Here is a 20,311-nt window from a genome sequence, read left to right as displayed (position 1 = left end):
CTCCTGAGTCTCCGACTTGAGTCAGAAGCAAGTCAGCAGCACAGGGTCAGGGGACTGGGGAAACCTCTCTGCCCACATGGTTAGTGTGCACGCTGGCAACCAAGGCAGTAGTGGCCCGTGTCAATGCTGGCAGTGGGGACGGTGGGGGCAGTGGCAGTGATAGGCAGTGCTGTCCTCACTAGACTGGTTCTGTGGCTTGATTTTGGTGATGTGGCCTCCCCCTTTAAAGGCCAATTCTTTTTTGTTGCTGTCTAAAATATACTCTTTTCATTGCACATCTGTGTCTTGGGTTATCTGTGGGGTTAGAAACCCCTCCTCACCCCCAGTCCCAGCTACACGGGTACAATCTGGCGTCGTGGTCCTGCTGTCAGTGAGGGGGTGGAGGTGGGTGCAGGGCTGTGGCTCGGGAGTCATCTCGGAGCTTGCCCATGAGTCTACACCAGCCTCTTCAGGGCAGGGAGCTCAGATGGTGGTTGTACTTGCACTGCTTCAAGGACCTCACTGGAGCCCTCACACAGGGTCAGGTCACTCTGACTGGTCGGGCAGTCCAGGAACTGCTTGATCTCCTAGGCGTTGGGCCCCATCTGTGTGGGCTGGGGGCAGCGTGGGAGGGGGCCTGCTGGACTTGGAGCTTCCCCTGCTGAAGGCTCCAGTCAGGGCACTGCCCACGATGTATCCCACGCTGAGCCCAGTGCTACCCCAGCGGCCATGGTCACCATCTGTGCCATGAGGCCCGGCTGGCCTATGGGGCTAGGGCCGGGGCGGCTGCCAAGGGCGTGGGTGAGCTGGCAGGTGGGCAGAGGGTGTGGCGGGACAGCCGACTGGCTGGGAGGCCGTGCTGCGACGCCCCCAAGGCATGGTGGCGGAGGTGGGGACGCAGCCGAGCTGTGTCAGAGACTATGTCAAAGGCCAATTCTTTTTTTTTTTTTTTTTTGTCTGTTTGTGACCGGCCGTACTGCGCTCAGCCAGTGAGAGCACCCGCCATCCTTATATAGGATCTGAACCTGCGCGGGAGCACTGCTGCGCTCCCAGCGCTGTACTCTCCCGAGTGCGCCATGGGGTTGACCCTCAAAGGCTAATTCTGAATATGGTTCTCTAGTCTTCCTGAGAATGAGGACAACCAGGTGTCCTTCCTATAAATTTGTTTCTCTGTTTAAATCAACCTAACTACTTTTAAAGATGTGACAAATAGGAAGGAATATGGCCCAAGTTCTCCAATACCTGAATAGAGGCAAGATTGTAGAAAGCATACTGCAACACTTTACCGGATAGAACAAGGATCTGACAGAGTATTGAGATGTGCCTTCTGAAAGCTCTAAATAGTTAATAATCAGTGAAGAACCAGCCTCCAAAGACTGTCAAAGCTGTATGCAAGGTGGGTTTAGATAATGTGGGCAGATGTGAGAAAGGAGAAGACTTGGAAATTTAGCACAATGCATCGGGCCCTATTACGTGAGTCTCAAAATGATACATTTGTGGTAAGTAGGGAAATTTGTAAAGTACCTGTTGTTATGGGTAATGCTCAGAGAATTTGCAGACCTCCAGAAAAGGAAAGTCTTTCTTTCCATGTATCATGCTAAAGGGGAGCTAGCCAGGACAACAATAAATAGAAATCAGTTTTGAGATAAATGTTAAGCTGATAAGAGGATGAAATTTGGGTAGAATTATCCAAATAGGGGAAATAAGGATGGACAAGGTTTGTTTGGACTATGTATACTTTTGGCAGATCCAGAAATCATTAAATTTATATTTCACACTAGCAGACACTCCATAAGGCCAAAATTAGAAGGGTGTGTTAGTAAACTAAATATGCGGCTCAGAAGGAAAGAGAAAAGAAAGCAGAGTTCATCTGCACCAACTTAAGGTACATGAAAAAATGCTCAACATCACTAGTCATCAGGGAAATGCAAGTTAAAACCACATCGAGATATCACCTTACCCCAGTTAGACAGGCTATAATCAAAGAGATGGTGAATAACAAATGCTGGCGAGGGTGTGGAGAGAAGGGAACACTCCTACATTGTTGGTGGGACTGTAAATTAGTACAACTACTGTGGAAAACAATATGGAGATTTCTCAAACAACTACAGATAGATCTTCAATACGATCCAGCAATTCCACTTCTGGGTGTATACCCAGAGGAATGGAAATCATCATGTTGAAGGGACACCTGCACTGCCATGTTCATTGCAGCTCTGTTTACAATAACCAAGATATGGAACCAACCTAAATGTCCATCGATGGATGATTGGATAAGGAAACTGTGGTATATGTACACCATGGAATACTACTCTGCCATAAAAAAGAATGAAATTCTCCCATTCTCAACAATATGGATGAGCTTGGAGAAACTTATGTTGAGTGAAATAAGCAAAGCACAGAGGGATAAATACCACATGTGTTTACTCGTAAGTGGGAGCTAAGAGAGAAAGAAGGAAGGAGAGAAAGACCACAGTGGTGCATTGGACTTGCAGAGGGAGAGAACATACCTAGGGATACAAAGTGGAGTGGGGGAAAGAGGGATGGGGAGGGAGGTCGGGGATAATCTGCTGGGGGACAAGGGGGATAATTGCAATTTGCAGCAATGGGCATGCTGCCAGTATGGATCTGGCCATCACATCTTGGGCACGAGTGGTGAGAATCAGCTATGTATCTCATGAATATTCATAAGCAATTAAAAAATGTACTATGCAAACAAAAATAGTCATGTTGTACAAATTAAATATATGTAATTTTTATTTGTTAATTATAACTCATAAAGCTGGGGGAAAAAAAAGATTTGTGGTGTGGGTAAAACAAGTTGTACTTGATTTTTAAATGTGCCATAGATTTAATTTTAAATTTTACTACTTTGTAAAAACAAAAACAAAAACAAAAAAGAAGCAAGTGAAATGTTTGAAACTCAGGTGGGCCTACTCGAAAAGAGCAGAGGAAAAATATCACGAAATGAAACCCTGGAAGCACACCTATGACTGAAGAACAGAATTGTTGGGCCATCCCCGTGGCTCACTTGGGAGAGTGCGGCATTGGTAGCGCTGAGACCACGGGTTTGGATCCTGTATAGGGATGGCCGGTGTGCTCACTGGCTGAACGTGGTGCAGGGAACACCAAGCCAAGGGTTGCGATCCCCTTACCGGTCACAAAAAAAAAAAGAAAAAAGAAAAAGAAAAAAAGAACAGAAATTATTCTGCTGTCTTGAAGTATAAGTTCCTCAAGAAGTAGTTTTGGAGGTGCACCCAGCAGAAGATACTCTTCTTGCTTCAATAGAATAGGATAGGATAAGCAGTTTTAGTCCATACACTTTTTGTGAAATAAACTGAATCCATATATATATATATATATATATATATATATATATATATATATATATATATATATATATATATATATATATATATATATATATTTTAAAGATGACTGGTAAGGGGATCTTAACCCTTGACTTGGTATTGTCAGCGCCACGCTCTCCCAAGTGAGCTAATTGGCCATCCCTATATAGGGATCTGAACCTGTGGCCTTGATGTTATCGGCACCACATGCTCCCAAGTGAGCCACGGGCCAGACCCTGAATCCATATTTTTGAAAGTCACAGATGATTTGGCTTCCATGACATGAAGCAATGTCAGGTGTAACTCATTTCATCCCTTAATAAGTGAAATCATGTCTTGAATGCATGCCATTGTTATACACATAGGCTCGTAGGACTTTCATGCTCTTAGGAAGGATATGCAGTGGGAGTATTTGGCTCAAGAGCCTCTCAAATATTAGGCAACATTATAATTTATATTATCTATTCAAAAATAATTACTGATTCCAGCAGTGCTCTTAAAGGCCCACGAATATCCTTAATGTGAAATCTCATTATCAGTTCTCAAAACTCAGTTTACAAACAATTGCCTAAATAGTTTTAATTATGCTTTAAGGTTCTAACCTATCCATGCATCTTCTCGACCTATATACTCTATGTAAACTGTCTCATGTATGTGTTTTTAAAGCAAGTTCTTGTACATCAGCTCTTGTTCTCTATCATGGGAAGAAGGTAGGCTAATTCAGATAAGGAAACTCTCTTACCTGTTGCAATATAAGGGGAATATAATGCATTTATACTGTGAAATTATTGGTTTTGTGGCTGGGTCAAGATTCAGTTATTGGACTCACTTTTTTTTTCTAGAATGGCCAGTTACAGAGAAAGAAACCAGAAGAGTGGGAAAGAGCCCCTGGAGGTTAAAGGCAGTTATGTGACTTGAGTCTTCCTCTGGGTACTTGGCACAAAAGTTTAAGGCCAACATCCTTGTCCCTTTATCAAATGGTTGTGGACCTAGCCCTTCACATCTGACAATAACCTGCATTTCCAGTCTGATAGCCTATCATTTCCTCCCACATGTTCTAAGCAACCACCCTACCGGGTTCCTCATAATTATCTTTCTACATGAGGACCTTTTGCGACTTTGCCCTTTGTGCCTGCTCTTGTTTCTTTAACAATATCCTCCTCCTTCTTCCTCTTTAGTGAGGGGTTAGTTGTTCTGTCATTTATGTCCCCACAGTGCTTGGTTCATAACCTGTAAAAGCATACGGTCTTCTTTATTACATGATTTCTGGTTCCATCTTTTACCTTCCCCACATGCTGAGGATCACAGCAGCAGTGTCTCCTGCTCAGTTGACTTTGCACCTGCCACATTGCAGGAATACTCAAAACACTCTCAATAAAAATTGGATTGAATTCTATACGTTAGTGTATCTGTGGTCAAACTCATTGTCTAGAATGTTTTAAGCTAGAACTTAAAACATGTTTGCCTTGATTTTCACTTTTATAGCAATATGTTGAGTGAAACAGTCACTTAAATTCACTGAACATTTCGTTGCATCTATAAAAAGGTGAAGTTTTCGAGATGACTTCTGAGATGCCTTTTAGTTTTATATCCTCAGTTTGTAATTCAGGCTTTTCAGTGTGACCTTGGGAAAATTATTTAATCTCTCTGTTAAATGAAGAAAATACTTGCAAATTCAGACAATGGTTGTGAGGATTCAATGAGATTATATCTGAAATGGATTAGATTGGTTCACTACATAAATGTTTTTTAAGCACCTGCCTAGGTGCCTGGAACTGTGCTAGGTATTGACCTGTAGAGGAGAATGAGACACTGTCTCTGTCCCGGGGGAAGTTACAATCTAGAAGGCTTGCCTGGCAGAGTATGAACTCAGAAACTGCTCATTCCCTTTCTGCTTTCCCTCCCAGCCTATCGGTTATTTACTACTATCATTTATTTACTACTGGTATATGGAATGGAATGGGAAGAAAGCTTTATATTTTACATTTACTTCTCACATGATATTTAAATACAGAGATGAACCTTACTTCAAGAGCTAAAGCTACAGCTGATGTCATTTTTCAGTAGAGAAAGTGAAGACATAATTTGGATAACAAGGCCAAGCAAGAGCAGCCCTGGATAAAATGGGAGTTCTGTTCTCTCAGAGGTATGTGGTGGGAGTAACTGACTCATGAGTTCTCTCGGCTTGAGAACAGCATTTGAGATTTCCTTATCTTACAAAGAAAAAAAATTTCTATTTTATTAGCAGAAGAACAAAGTAAACACAGTGACTAGTATTTCTAATGCAGTAGCTTTATATAAGTTACATAAAATAAAACAATTGCTTAAGAAGGTTATGATGTTATTTTCAAAGCAAGCCACCCAGTGGGTTTGGCCTCTGGGAAAACTGCCTACACATTTTAAAAATGTACACCAGCCAATCAGTTCTGACACTTCCACCCTGACCTACTGGTTTGCTTCACTTCACCTCATTTAGCACCATGTTTCTATGTCAATCAACTACATATGTCTAAAGTTGTGGCCACACGACACCAGATTCCTTGCTGCAAATGAACAATACAACGATTTATTCACACAGATGTACTTGCCTACTTACAATTTAAAAATATCAAGTTAAGAAAGTCAGAAAAAACTGGACTTTTCTTTTAAAGGGTCAAATATCTGACTGCTGTTTTTGTGGAGTTAGTTAACTGTGTTCATATAATGAGTTGCATTGATAACAAATGATGGACAATTAACTGTCAATGGAGGAAAAAGTGATTCCACATAGCAAATTATAACTTTAGAAGTATTTTTCTCAAGAAAATTGATGTATACATCCAACAAACATAGACACCTTTTACTTTTCAGGCAGTGAGAATAAAACTGTAAATAAAGTGGCCTGAAGTAACACTCTAATTGGGGAAGACAAATACAAAAACAGACAATCACAAAACTATGTGAAAAGTACAACAGAGGCAGGTGGAAATTGCTACAGGGCCACAGAGGAACAAAGGAGCTGCTGCTTGGGAAGTGTGGGAAGACTTCAGAGGAGGAGATATATGACTTCCTAAAGAAGAGAAGGAACATCACAGGCTGGAAAATAGGGGAAGGAATTCTTGGAACAGCAAAAAGAATCTTCAAAAACATAGAAATATAAAGGTGTGTTCAAGGATATCAAGAATGCATTTGAAATGCCAGGTGGGCAATGAAGCGGGTACAGAGGTTGTGCCTGCTTGTGAATAGTCCTTTATGCAGTTCTGAGGGGTTGGGACATTCTCCTGTGTGTGGGAGCCACCAGATGTTTTCAAGTGGGATAGTGACAGTCTTGTATTTGTATTGGCATTGGTTGGTCTGTTCACCTGTCCATTGTCTCTATGTCTGCTACTAGAGTGTGTAAAGGACTTCTGATTTCTAGGCCTGTGTACCACTCAGTCTCCAGCTTCAGCCTGTAGGTCATAGAGGCCTAACTCTGGAGCAATGTGGCATTTAGGATGTGTAGCTAGAAGAGGGTTAGTGGAAAGAGCATAAGGACCGTCCTCGAGCTTCAACAAGGGACTCACAAGGTTGCTGCAGTTATGTAAGACAGAATGAAATGTGCTTGTAGCACTTAGCTTTCTTTGCAATTGTGAGGATTCTGTTTCCAAGCAAATGTTAAGAATTGAATAGTAAGTCCTGTGGTACCAATGCTAACAGAAAGCCAAAATTTTGTTTATTCAGATAATTGAAGTCAATATTTCTTACCCATTCTAGACTCACCACATTAAAGGAAGAAGCTGAGGAAACCTTGTAGTCAAAAAAACATGGGAGTGATGGAGGTTATGGTTGACTCCCCAACATCTGCCCCACCTCCCCTATTGAGAAGCAATGATGTAATATGTGGAGTTGACCGCAGCTCAAGAGTTGGAGAGTCTTGTCTAAAGCAAGTGCTATTTTCCTGCCAGTGACCGGTTCAGAAGTTGGTATCTGACTTAATTCCAGTCAGTGAGACACAAGAGGTTTCCTGGAGGCATTTCACAAAGTGCTCTCTCTCCTCCTACCAAAAGTGCTGAATGAGGAACCAGTCTCTCTATCTCTTTCTGAATGTGAACAGAAAGCATGTAGCTCTGATTGCTACCAGAAGCCATCTTAAGACTACAGGGTCATTAATTACTCCATGTTGTTGTATACAAATATCAAAACACCACCTTGTACCCCACAAATATATAATTTGTCAACTAAAAATAATAATTTTAAAAAAGGGACAAGTTGGGTTGAAGGATTGAGCTAAGCATAAAGACAGAAAGAACCAAATTTGATGTCATGGTTGAACCTTTAAATCGACCACCCTTGAAATCCATTTTGCCTCTGGTTTTCCAGTTGTGGTAATTAAAACACTTCTTTAAAGTAAAGTGATTTAGATATTTTTCTGCTTCTGCCTCATTGTGCTACGTCCCCCTCCTTCTAGAACCACACCGCTTAGCTGGGCTGCCTTCTTCCCCCATCATCCCCTTGACTCTCTGGGCATTGTTCTACACTCATTTAGGAAAGTGACAGCTAGCACGTCTTCTCTACTCAAATCCTGCCATCATCCTGGGTAGCTTCAGTATTCTCTGAATGTCATGTTTGGCATGCTTACATCAGGAACAGTGAACTCTACCCTGATGACCTTTATTTCCATTCCTCCCAGCATTCGTTTCTGAAGTCATATTCCCTTGAAATCTGCTATTCCATTTTCTGGTTGCAAAGCCCTATCCCTGTCCCTTCTCCCACCTGTCTCACTTCCTTCCTCCCTACAAAACCTGTTTTTCTACCTCATCACAACCCCCCTGCCCTGGTTTCCTTCCTAGCTTCCAATTTGTTCAGGTTCTTCTTATTTCACTTCCCTTCCTGAACCAGAACAAAACCTATGCTCATCAGCACCTTACTTCTCTCCCCCTTGATCTACTATTTTTCAATAGTCCTTAGCTTTTGAGTGATCTGACTGTTATTTTTACAGCTAGTACTTCAGGACAGGGTGTTGCTGAGGAAAAAGCAAATAATTAGATTGAATCCACTTAAGTTTGTAATTTTCAATTCATCTGAACTGAAGTACCATTCAGCGTTCTTTTTATTCATACTTTCATTATTTTTATTCATACTTTTTATTCATCCTTTCCAGTATTGACCATTCAGAGCTTTTACCTGCTCTTCAATCCTCTGTCCATTCTCTCCCTCCCTCATTCTTAGCAGATGGCCTGGCTTCCTGCTTCACAGAGCAAATAGAGGCCACCAATATAACTTATCTCACATATTCTTATCTCTAACCTTGCTGCCTCTTCTCCCATCTTTACAAGTTTTGCTTCTTCTTAAAGGAAGAAGAATGACTCCACTTAGTGGAGAAAGAACCTTCCTTCCATGGGTATTCTTGACTTTGTTAACTTTTGCCTGCTCTAGAGTTTTAACCAGAGATATTCAAAACCTCTCTGTCCCTGCTTTCTTTGGTTCCATGCTCATGGAGATTGGCACATGCTGGCTTAGTCCTGGCAGATTCACTAGTAGCCACCTCCTGAGTTACACCTGATCAGAACAGGGTGTACACGAGGACCCTCATCCTCACCAGCTCATGATAAGGGAATTAGCTGAACTGTTGAAGGATTAGTATTCAGATGCTTGGGAAGAGTCCCAAGCAACTTGTCTGTCTACTGACCCTTACCTTTTTCTTAACCCTCTGTGACTGAGCTTTTATCTCAAGCTGCTGGTTAGTGACCCGATCCCCCACTGGGATTAGGATTTCTGCACACCATTGTGTGCTTGGCTGGTGTTATCTGTTACTTACCTTTAATTGCAAAACTGATTTTGCACTAATTTAAGCAAAAAAGAAATCTTGTTGGGATACAATGAAAATCAATGAGAGACTGCAGGAAAATTTTGACAGAAGGACAAGATCCAGGGTAACTTCACAGAGTCAGGAAGCAGGCAACACAACAGACATTTGGCTGAAAGGAAGCTGTGACTTTGCCACAGACACTGTCGTGATTACTGTAGCTATGAATGATTCTAACTGTCATGTTGTCTTTGTTTTACTTATTCAAAATTAAAAGTCCTGAGTAACAGCATCTGAGCATCTAATTGGCTGATCCTGAGTCACTTGCTTGTGTCGTGACTGCCAGGGTGGGAAAGAAGATGATGGCAGGGCAGTAGGGGTCAGTTTCCTTCTCGTTCCATAGTGGAAGGTGGGATGCTTCATCCAATCAAGATTATTCTAGTAGCACCCTTTTGGCATTTCAACATCGGTGCATACTTACAGTTATGAAAATGGTTTTCCCACTTCATGTCATACCTGAAAACAAACTCATCCTCTCAACCTGAATTCCTGACTTGCTTCACTCCATTACAAATACAGTGGCTCAATTTCTCAGTTCATGTACTTGAACAAGAAAATGCTGAAATTGTATAACACAGGTAACTACCTTTTAAAGTGGTAGCCTCCGTTGCCTCTGAAAATGAGCACAAGGAAATTTAGAACCATTAGAGTAAATAAGCAGCAGCATATTTACTTCAAAATATGATAGAGTACCTCTGACCTAGTTTCCAACTAATTTTCCTCTTTTTATTTCACCTGGATTTTTTGCTTATGGAAAAAGAGGCATAGTTGGGAGTTCGATGTTGGGGTAAGAATATTTCCTATAAAACCATGGGATTATCCAAGGATAAATAAGTTTCTGTGAATGTAAATAATGAAGCACCATGCTGGCAAACACACACCAGTTCTCTCAAATTCCTCTGCTAATGACTTCCTTTATGTGTTGACACTTCCTAATCTATTCTTTTGTATGTGTGTGTATGTTATTTTCAAACCTATTTCTTTTCTTAAAAAATTTTTAAAAAATTTTTATTACTTATTATTAGCATATTTGTTATTACAAATTGTGATTTTTCTTTATGCCCTTTACCCGACCTGTCACTCCCCAAACCCCCTCCTTCTTTCCCCGCCATCTCTAGTAACCTTAGGTTTGTTCTCTCCTTCTGTAAGTTCAACGTATTGTTGTGGTCCTTTCTTTCTCTCTTTCTTTCTTTCTTTCTTAGCACCCAGTTATAAGTGAAACGTGGTATCTTTCTTTCCTTGTCTGGCTTATTTCACTTAACATAATTTTCTCCAGACTCATCTATGTTGCTACAAATGGAAAAAAAAAAAAAAAAGAATTTCATTCTTTTTTGTGGCTGAGTAGTAGTCTATTATGTATATATACCATATTTTTCTTACCCGGTCATCTGTTGATGGACAGACACTTAGGTTGGTTCCATAATTTGGCTATTGCAAATAGAGATACAATAAACATGGGAGTGCAGGTGTCCCTTTGACATGATGGTTTCCATTCCCTCTACTCTTGAATGTAAATCCTAAGTAGCACAATCAAGGTGTGACAAACACAATGAGAGGATAAACTATTCCAGAGAAACCTGGGTGGTGAACTTGAATGTCTGCCCTTTCCCCCTCTGCTTCTAGCAAAGGGGTTGGGAACCCTGGGAAACATTGTTAGAACTAGTTTTTATTATTATTTTTTTCACACTCTATCATTAACATTAAACCACATAGGATTGGGTTGGTAGCTTGTTTACTTTCTGTTACAGTCTGGCAACCTCAAGTTAAATGCCTTTAATTGAAAGTAACATTTCTCTAGACTATTCAGACTGCAGACCAGGACACTGATAAAGATTTACACATCCCCACTTCCCAGAATTATCTTGGTTATCAGGGTTGAAAGCCAAAGCCAAATGCTTTTAACAGAAGTGTTCAACAGGCTTCTTGCAGTTTTAGGAATCTAAATCACTTAATATGTTACCTGCCACTCTTGGGTAGACTTCTATGGATAAGAAATCTAGTTTGCCTAGTCTTTAATGAAGGATAATGGTGCTCCATACCATTTCATAAATATTCAGGGATTTACTGATTGGAATGATCATAACACCTTATTAGTGTATTAATTATTTGGTTCATAGTTTGTGAGAATTGCTAAAATATTGAAGACTGTCTTTTGAATGTGAATCTTGCCTTTGGGGTCACCACATGAGCATCAAGGTCACCTCTGTACCCTGCTTTATGTCATCTTAGAGTAAATCATTTTAGTCCGGTCATTGCTGTGGCTACTAGCTGTGGCAAGTAAAATCAGACTGCCCCTTGTCTTAGCTACTCTGTAAAACTCTTGCTTTCTGCCCTGGGCTTCTCTGTCACAGCCTTAGAAAGATGCCTGTGGGAACCCGTTCAGACATTCTGATGCATTTCTCCAAAGGAATGAAAATGTTAACATACCATGGGAAAACACTTGATCATTTGTTCTCTCTGAGACTAAGCAAATCCTCTACTCTTTCATGTCTCATGTGGACAACTCTGAACTACATTCTACATGGCTTGTAGGCAGTAGGACCAAGGTTCAGTAGCCTACAGTGATGACTGGTTTAATAAAACACTCTTGATTTGGCTTTCTCTCCTCAATTTCACTCTCCTAAGCCCCTTACTCTTGTTCCTTAGGATTATTGACCCTCAAATTACTTTCACCTTGCCTCAGGAAACCCAGGTGAAGACAGGGAAACTAAACTGACATATCCTAAAACAACTGGTGAAGAGGAGTAACTTCCCTGAAGGGAAAATTCAACTCTATCAACCAACTAGTAAATCTTATTTAGAAACATATGTCTAATTGAGAAAAAAATGGCCAGGTTCAAAAATAGGGGAATAGGACTTTTGGGATTCCAGAGCCTTGGGGAGATCTCCCAAAGGATGACTTTGATCCCGGTGGGGGAATTTTTAAGCCACAGATGCTAAAGAAGTTTGAATTAGCAGGAAGAGGTGGGCTGGCTTTGCAGTGCAAAAATAAGACAAAACTTTGGACTTCAAAAGTAGTTACATGTTTTTCTTCCATATTATGAGCTCTGCTTTCTCAACTAATCTCTTGTATTTTTTCTCAAATGTAAGGAATGTATTTTGGCATTCCAGAGATGTTCCAAAACTATGTGGATCCAAAGGATAATTGAACCAAGAGTCTGGTGTTCTGTGTGAGCAAATTAGATGGCTAACACCTCCTGCAGAATGTTGCTTGAATAAAGCCCATTCTTCTTTGACTGATAAACTAGTATGTGACAATAGGAATTGTAGGAGATTGAGGCCAAAGAAAATAAAATGTTTCTATGCACTCTAATCCAAGTTGTTTTTTCTACCTTGACCGAACTGCTGACAGTGTGTATCTCCATAAGCTGGGAAATTTTCTTGTGTGTCCCTTCCAAGTGGTTCTGATAATCCCAGCTCATAGAGAAGGACACTGGCTTGATTTTTAACATCTTTTTTGAGAGTTATCCCTAAGGGAGCTTGAACAAAGACTTATGAGACAAAGAGAAGTCTAATCTATCTCTTGAGTGAACATTTCTCAAATGGAGCAGTTATAAATTTATTATATCAAGAAGAGTCAATCTTTATATAATACATGGCTTTTCTCAAGTTTAAATAAATGTTTATATAAATAATAGGTGGTAGTGAAAATAACAAGAGCAAATTATCAAGAGTCCACCTGTGCTAGGCTAGATACGGTGGCTACTTTTTTTTTTTTTTTTTTTTTTTTTTTTAAATTTTATTTTGTCGATATACATTGTAGCTGATTAATGCTCCCCATCACCAAAACCTCCCTCCCTCCCCCCTCCCCCCCTCCCCCCCAACAATGTCCTTTCTGTTTGTTTGTTGTATCAACTTCAAATAATTGTGGTTGTTATATCTTCTTCCTCCCCGCCCCCCGGTTTGTGTGTGTATGTGTGTATGTGTGTGTGTGAATTTATATATTAATTTTTAGCTCCCTCCAATAAGTGAGAACATGTGGTATTTCTCTTTCTGTGCCTGACTTGTTTCACTTAATATAATTCTCTCAAGGTCCATCCATGTTGTTGCAAATGGCAGTATTTCATTCGTTTTTATAGCTGAGTAGTATTCCATTGTGTAGATGTACCACATTTTCCGTATCCACTCATCTGATGATGGGCATTTGGGCTGGTTCCAACTCTTGGCTATTGTAAAGAGTGCTGCGATGAACATTGGGGAACAGGTATACCTTCGACTTGATGATTTCCATTCCTCTGGGTATATTCCCAACAGTGGGATGGCTGGGTCGTATGGTAGATCTATTTGCAATTGTTTAAGGAACCTCCATACCATTTTCCATAGAGGCTGCACCATTTTGCAGTCCCACCAACAATGTATGAGAGTTCCTTTTTCTCCGCAGCCTCGCCAGCATTTATCGTTCATAGTCTTTTGGATTTTAGCCATCCTAACTGGGGTTAGATGGTATCTCAATGTGGTTTTGATTTGCATTTCCCGGATGCTGAGTGATGTTGAGCATTTTTTCATATGTCTGTTGGCCATTTGGATATCTTCCTTAGAGAAATGCCTACTTAGCTCTTTTGCCCATTTTTTAATTGGGTTGCTTGTTTTCTTCTTGTAAAGTTGTTTGAGTTCCTTATATATTCTGGATATTAATCCTTTGTCAGATGTATATTTTGCAAATATTTTCTCCCACTCTGTTGGTTGTCTTTTAACTCTTTTAATTGTTTCTTTTGCTGTGCAGAAGCTTTTTAGTTTGATATAATCCCATTTGTTTATTTTTCCTTTGGTTGCCCGTGCTTTTGGTGTCGTATTCATGAAGTCTGTGCCCAGTCCTATTTCCTGAAGTGTTTCCCCTATGTTTTCTTTAAGAAGTTTTATTGTCTCAGGGTGTATATTTAAATCCTTAATCCATTTTGAGTTGATTTTAGTATGCGGTGAGAGGTATGGATCTAGTTTCATTCTCCTGCATATCGATATCCAGTTATCCCAGCACCACTTGCTGAAGAGGCAGTCCCTTCCCCAGTGAATAGGTTTGGTGCCTTTGTCAAAGATCAGATGGCAGTAAGTGTGTGGGTTGATTTCTGGATTCTCTATTCTATTCCATTGGTCAGTGTGTCTGTTTTTATGCCAGTACCATACTGTTTTGGTTATTATAGCTTTGTAGTATAGCTTAAAGTCAGGTAGTGTTATGCCTCCAGCTTTATTTTTTTTGCTGAGCATTGCTTTGGCTATTCGTGGTCTTTTATTGTTCCATATAAATGTCTGAATAGTTTTTTCCATTTCTGAGAAAAATGTCTTTGGAATTTTGATGGGGATTGCATTGAATTTGTATATCACTTTGGGTAGTATGGACATTTTCACTATGTTGATTCTTCCAATCCAAGAGCATGGAATATCTTTCCATCTTCTTGTATCCTCTCTAATTTCTCTCAGCAGTGGTTTGTAGTTCTCATTATAGAGATTTTTCACCTCCTTGGTTAACTCAATTCCTAAGTATTTTATTTTTTTGGTGGCTATTGTAAATGGGCAGGCTTTCTTGATTTCTCCTTCTGCATGTTCACTATTGGAGAAAAGAAATGCTACTGATTTTTGTGTGTTGATTTTGTATCCTGCTACTGTGCTGAAATCATTTATCAATTCCAACAGTTTTTTTGTAGAGGTTTTAGGCTGTTCGATATATAGGATCATGTCATCTGCAAACAGGGACAGTTTGACTTCATCTTTTCCAATCTGGATGCCCTTTATTTCCTTCTCTTCTCTGATTGCTCTGGCTAGTACTTCCAACACTATGTTGAATAGGAGTGGTGAGAGTGGGCATCCTTGTCTAGTGCCTGTTCTTAAAGGAAAAGCTTTCAGCTTTTCCCCATTCAGGATGATATTGGCAGTGGGTTTGGCATATATGGCTTTAATTATGTTGAGATACTTTCCCTCTATACCTAACTTATTGAGGGTCTTTGTCATGAATGAGTGCTGAACTTTATCAAATGCTTTTTCAGCATCTATAGAGATGATCATATGGTCCTTGTGTTTGAGTTTATTAATATGGTGTATCACATTTATTGATTTGCGTATGTTGAACCAACCTTGCATCCCTGGGATGAATCCCACTTGATCGTGATGAATAATTTTTCGTATGTGTTGCTGTATTCTGTTTGCTAGTATTTTAGTGAGGATTTTTGCATCTATATTCATCAAGGATATCGGCCTGTAGTTTTCTTTTTTGGTTATATCTTTACCTGGTTTTGGTATCAGGATGATGTTTGCTTCATAGAATGAGTTTGGGAGATTTGCGTCCGTTTCAATCTTTTGGAATAGTTTGTAAAGAATCGGTGTCAATTCCTCTTTGAATGTTTGGTAAAATTCTGCTGTGAATCCATCTGGTCCTGGGCTTTTCTTTGTTGGGAGCCTTCTGATAACAGCTTCAATCTCCTTTATTGTTATTGGTCTGTTCAGATTTTCTACGTCTTCACGGTTCAGTTTTGGGAGCTTGTGTGTGTCCAGAAATTTATCCATTTCCTCCAGATTTTCAAATTTGTTGGCGTACAGTTGTTTATAGTAGTCTCGAATGATTCCTTGTATTTCAGATGAATCAGTTGTAATATCGCCTTTTTCATTTCTAATTTTGGTTATTTGAGTCTTCTCTCTTCTTTTTTTTGTTAGCCATGCTAATGGTTTGTCTATTTTATTTATCTTTTCAAAAAACCAACTTTTTGATTCGTTGATCTTTTGAATTGTTTTTTGGTTTTCAATTTCATTCAGTTCTGCTCTGATCTTAATGATTTCTTTCCGTCTGCTAACTTTAGGATTGGATTGTTCTTGTTTTTCTAGTTCTTTAAGGTGAAGTGTTAGGTTGTTCACTTGCCATCTTTCCATTCTTCTGAAGTGAGCATTTAATGCAATAAATTTTCCCCTCAATACTGCTTTTGCAGTATCCCACAGGTTTTGGTATGATGTATCATTGTTTTCATTAGTTTCAAGAAATTTTTTGATTTCCTGCTTGATTTCTTCTTGGACCCATATGTCATTAAGTAGAATGCTGTTTAATTTCCATGTGTTTGTATAGTTTCCAGAGTTTTGTTTGTTATTAATTTCTAGTTTTAATCCATTGTGGTCTGAGAAGATACATGGGATAATTCCAATTTTTTTGAATTTACTGAGACTTGATTTGTGACCTAATATGTGATCTATCCTGGAGAATGATCCATGTGCTGATGAGAAGAATGAATATTCTGAGGTTGTTGGGTGGAATGTTCTGTAGATATCTGCCAATTCCAATTGGTCTAGAGTCTTGTTTAGATCTTGTGTTTCTCTACTGATTCTTTGCCTAGATGATCTGTCTAATATTGACAGTGGAGTGTTCAGGTCCCCTGCTATTATGGTATTAGTGTCTATTTCCTTCTTTAGGTCTAATAGAGTTTGTTTTATAAATCTGGCTGCTCCAACATTGGGTGCGTACATATTTATGATTGTTATGTCTTCTTGATGGATCAGTCCTTTTATCATTAAGTAGTGTCCCTCATTGTCTCTTTTTATGGTTTTTAGTTTAAAGTCTATTTTGTCAGATATAAGAATAGCCACTCCAGCTCGTTTTTCTTTTCTGTTTGCATGGTAAATCTTTTTCCATCCTTTCACTCTTAGTCTGTGTGAATCTTTATGGGTGAGGTGGGTCTCTTGTAGGCAGCATATAGTTGGGTCCTGTTTTTTGATCCAGTCAGCCAGTCTGTGTCTTTTAATTGGGGAATTTAAGCCTTTAACATTAAGAGTTGTTATTGAAAGGTGTTGATTTATTCCTAGCATTTTATTGGTTGTTTGGTTGTCTTAGGTGTCTTTTGTTCCTTGCTTTCTGATTTACTGTTTGGTTTCTTTGTTTGTTGGTTCCTTAGGTTGTAGATAGTGTTTTTGTTAGCTTGTTTTCTCTTCATGAATGCCATTTTTATTGTACTAGCGGGTTTAGATTTTTCTTAGGTTTTTATGGCAGTGGTAGTTATTTTTCAGGAACCAAACCCAGTACTCCCTTGAGGATTTCTTGTAAGGGTGGTCTTGTGGTAGTGAACTCCCGCAGTTTTTGTTTGTCTGAGAAATATACTATTTGCCCCTCATTTCGGAAGGATAGCCTTGCAGGGTAGAGTATTCTTGGCTGGCAATCTTTGTCTTTTAGTATTTTGAAAATATCATCCCATTCCTTTCTAGCTTTTAGGGTTTGTGATGAAAAGTCTGATGTTAACCTGATTGGGGCTCCCTTATAGGTGATTTGACGCTTCTCTCTTGCAGCTTTTAAGATTCTCTCTTTGTCTCTGAGTTTTGCCAATTTGACTATGACATGTCTTGGAGAAGGCCTTTTTGGGTTGAATACGTTTGGAGATCGTTGAGCTTCCTGGATCTGAAGATCTGTGATTTTTCCTATACCTGGGAAGTTTTCTGCCACTATTTTTTTGAATATGTTTTCAATGGAATCTCCATTTTCTTCCCCTTCTGGAATACCCATGACTCGGATATTTGAGCGCTTGAGGTTGTCTGATATCTCTCTCAGATTTTCTTCCATGTCCTTGATTCTTTTTTCTTTCTTTTTGTCTGCTTGTGTTATTTCAAACAGCCCATCTTCAAGTTCAGAGGTTCTCTCTTCAACTTCGACAAGCCTGCTGGTTAAACTCTCCGTTGTGTTTTTTATTTCGCTGAATAACTTCTTCAGTTCAGCAAGTTCTGCTACATTTTTTTTCAGGACATTGATTTCCTTGTATATTTCCTCTTTCAGATCCTGTATACTTTTCCTCATTTCATCATGATGTCTAGCTGAGTTTTCTTGTATCTCATTCAGTTTCCTTAGAATTATCACTCGAAATTCCTTGTCAGTTATTTCAAGGGCTTCTTGTTCTATAGGATCTAGAGTATGAGATTTATTAACTTTTGGTGGTGTACTTTCTTGATTTTTTGTATTTCTGGTATCTTTTTTTTGGTGTTTATTCATTGTTGCAGGGGGTTTCACAGTCCACCGGTTTAAGACTAATGACTAACTAGGATGTTGCTGTGGTTGCCAATTTGGTATGGCTCCCGCCGTGACTGCTCAGTTGGCCTCTAGTGTCTTGTGTGTGTGGTTGCCTCGGGTCTTGGGCTTCTCCGGGGATCCACCTTTCTGGTCAGCTTGTACTCTGCTGGGCTGGTGGATCACGTACCACAGGGTGTGTGATCTCTGTTGAGCTTTCACTTTCTGTACAGGACTTCTCCCCTTTCCGTGTGCTCTGGCCCAGGCTGTTAGATCGTGCAGTGGCGACCCCACCGGGTGTGTGGTTTCTGTCGAGACTCCGCCTCCCTGGCCGCACGTCTCCCCCCTCTGTGAACACTGTGCTGGGCTGGGGCGTGTCTTCTGCACCCCTCGTCTATCAGCTGGGCCTTCAAGACCCTGCTCGGCACCGCCTCGCCCAGGAAGTCTACCAGGTTTCTGCTAGGCACAGACGACCGGTCTCTCTGGGTGCCTTTGTAGCACTGTGTAGATCTTTCTCGGGTCTTGTTCACCTTTGTATCCCCCCGGTATAAACCGAGTCTAGTGCCCGCCTGCAGCCTGCTCTCCGGCAGGTTCAAGCGGACCTGGGAACTCTCCTACCGCACTATTCCCAACCAGAAATTCGTTAGGCTTTTTTCCAAACTGGTGGTCGCAGAGATGGTATCTGCCTCCCTGTAACAGGAAGTTTACCGGGGCCGGAGTCCAGGGTGTGGTGGAGTGACAGTCGGCCCGCCCGTACTTCCTAGCCCTCCCAAAACTGGTCGGGACGCCCCACACCCCCAGTCCTGCCAGAGAACCGCGGAGGGAGTGGGAGAGGAGGTCGGCCCGCAGGGTCCGGAAAGCCCCGCGCCAGGCCAAGCAAATGGGCTCAGTGATGGCCGAGCAGGGCGGAGCTGCCCGCACCTGGGAAAATGGAGGCAGCACCGGGGTAGTGAGTGGCCTGGTGGTGCAGGCGGAAGCCGCGTGGGCATTCACCCCCCGAACAGAGCTGTGCCAGGGATCACTCACAGTGCTGTGCCAGGTCGGGCGCTCGCTCTGTCTCTGGTTTGTTGCCTTCCGTGTTCTCGGCGCTGCCGCTTCGGGCTGTTCAGTCGCGGCGCCGCTCGGGCGCTCCCAGGAATCTTCTTTAATGCCGGCCTGAAACCTCGAATCCTGAATAGGGCAGCTGGCCGCCTTCAGTGCGGCCCCAGCCTCCGGGATCCTGGCTGCATCCACAGCAGCCCTGGCGCCGTGTTCCCTGTTTCAAGACTCGCTTTTGCAGCTAAGAATCAGTTCTTTTCCTGCTCCACACTTCAAAGCTGTTGCCTGTAAATGAGGCAGCCTCTCCTGCCGGGGGCAAAGTGGCGTTGAGCCCCCACGACCGGCCAGCAGCAGCAGTCCTCCCTTAAGAGATGGCCAGAGGAAGGTCCACAAGTTTCCCGGCTGCCTGAGGCCCAGTGGCCACCTTTTCCACCTCAGCTACTCCGCGCCAGCCGCCGCAGCCGCCGCCATCTTGAAACCTCCCCAGTTTCCGGTGGCTACTTTTCACACACCATTTCTAGTCCTCAAAGCAATCCTGAAAAGTAAATATTATTATCCTCATTTTCCAGTTGAAGAAAATGTGCATCCATGGGCACATAGTTCGTACATGGCAGTGCTTTAATTAGAATAATCATCATTATCATAATCATAAAGATTGCTGGCATTTATTCTGTATATGCTGATGACCACATCTGGGATGAGCACCTTACATATGTTTTTAAATTTAATTCCTGTAATAACTTCTTGAGTTAGTCATATCATGCCCATTCTATATGGAGAAAGTGAGTTTTGAAGTTAATTTCATCAATGTCATACAATGTGTAGCAGCTCTGGGATTTTAGCTAAGATATGAAGGTCTCTAAAGCCTTCACCTATTTCATAAGGCTCTGAAAACAGATTTCTCATATCTTGCCCTGTGCTTATCTCAGCTGACATGTTTTTGTCAAGCATGTGACAGGATAAATTCCATTTCCCACCATTGCCCCCAAGGGTCTGACTAATGCTGTTCTCTTCAAGGGACTGCTAACATCTCTAGTTTAAGCAATGTTCAGAACAACTGATGTGAATAAAACCCCTTCCTCCAAGGCATCTCTTGTGCGTGGTTCATTCCCTGGACTAACAAGACCAAGAGATAGCCCTGTAGGGTCAACCAGTGAA

General features: G+C 41.1%; 1 pseudogene; it reads right to left on the bottom strand.

Annotated features, from left to right (window-relative positions):
- Positions 1–366: 366 nt before the first annotated feature.
- LOC134370424 (coiled-coil-helix-coiled-coil-helix domain-containing protein 10, mitochondrial-like) lies at positions 367–858 on the bottom strand (annotated as a pseudogene).
- Between the last annotated feature and the right edge of the window lie 19,453 nt (positions 859–20,311).

This window comes from Cynocephalus volans, chromosome 1 (assembly GCF_027409185.1).
Source record: "Cynocephalus volans isolate mCynVol1 chromosome 1, mCynVol1.pri, whole genome shotgun sequence".
In the NCBI taxonomy this organism is placed as follows: domain Eukaryota; kingdom Metazoa; phylum Chordata; class Mammalia; order Dermoptera; family Cynocephalidae; genus Cynocephalus; species Cynocephalus volans.
This window is presented reverse-complemented; position numbering and strand designations above follow the sequence as displayed.